Genomic DNA, 895 nt, shown 5'->3' with positions numbered 1-895 from the left:
CACACACAAAAACCTATATTAAAAAACCCGCCCAGGGGGGTGGTGCGATAAATGTTTTCGGGGAGGGTTTCTTAATACTTATGTTTAAATTTTTTGGGTTTGTTTGAAAACAAGGAAACATATTTCCATTTTCGATTTTGGGTATTGATCATCACCCCTACAACATAAAAATGCGGTTTATAGTAGATGTAGAAAAATTGGTTTTAAAAACCCCAATCACTCATAGTATTATCCTTTGCTTGAAACAATCCAAAAAAAAAGACAAAAACAAAGGGATTCTGTTTTGGGTTTTACACCCGTAATTGAAGGATTTTGGGGGAAAGACCAGCAAATCGGAGATCCCCTTTCTTTAAAAACACGTTCACCCAGTCATAAAAATTCGGGCACCTTCGATCACGATTTTTTTTGGGACGAATCCAAAACTGGATAGGGTTTTTGGGGTTGGTGTTGTTTTCCGGGGTAGGAACTTTGTTATTACATGTGGTCTTTACATGTCCCCAAATAGTTTTCAAAATTAGTATTTTGGGATTTTCTTCCCCTTTAAAAAAATGTTTTTTTCCACGTAGACTTTAGGGCCAAACTAAACCCACATAAGACAAAAAAAAATGTGTTTTATATAAAGGTTTTTTGCATGTCTTTGGGAAAGTAGTGTCTCTGCATGTGAATGTTGCACATGCCCTCAAGATTTTCCCATTTATTTTTTCCTTCACCCCCACAAAATTTTAAACTTCTTTGCAAACGGGGTAACCAGTATTTCTCTATAGGGGAAAAGAAAGGTCCACTTGCGGAAGTATTAGACCATATATTGGAAACATCCCCGGAGCACTGAGATAGAGTAGTAGAAAGTAATATTTACAACAATATCACCCAGTAGTACTAACTACTACTGCTATTA

Source organism: Penaeus monodon, chromosome 20 (genome assembly GCF_015228065.2).
Source record: "Penaeus monodon isolate SGIC_2016 chromosome 20, NSTDA_Pmon_1, whole genome shotgun sequence".
Taxonomy (NCBI): domain Eukaryota; kingdom Metazoa; phylum Arthropoda; class Malacostraca; order Decapoda; family Penaeidae; genus Penaeus; species Penaeus monodon.
This window is presented reverse-complemented; position numbering follows the sequence as displayed.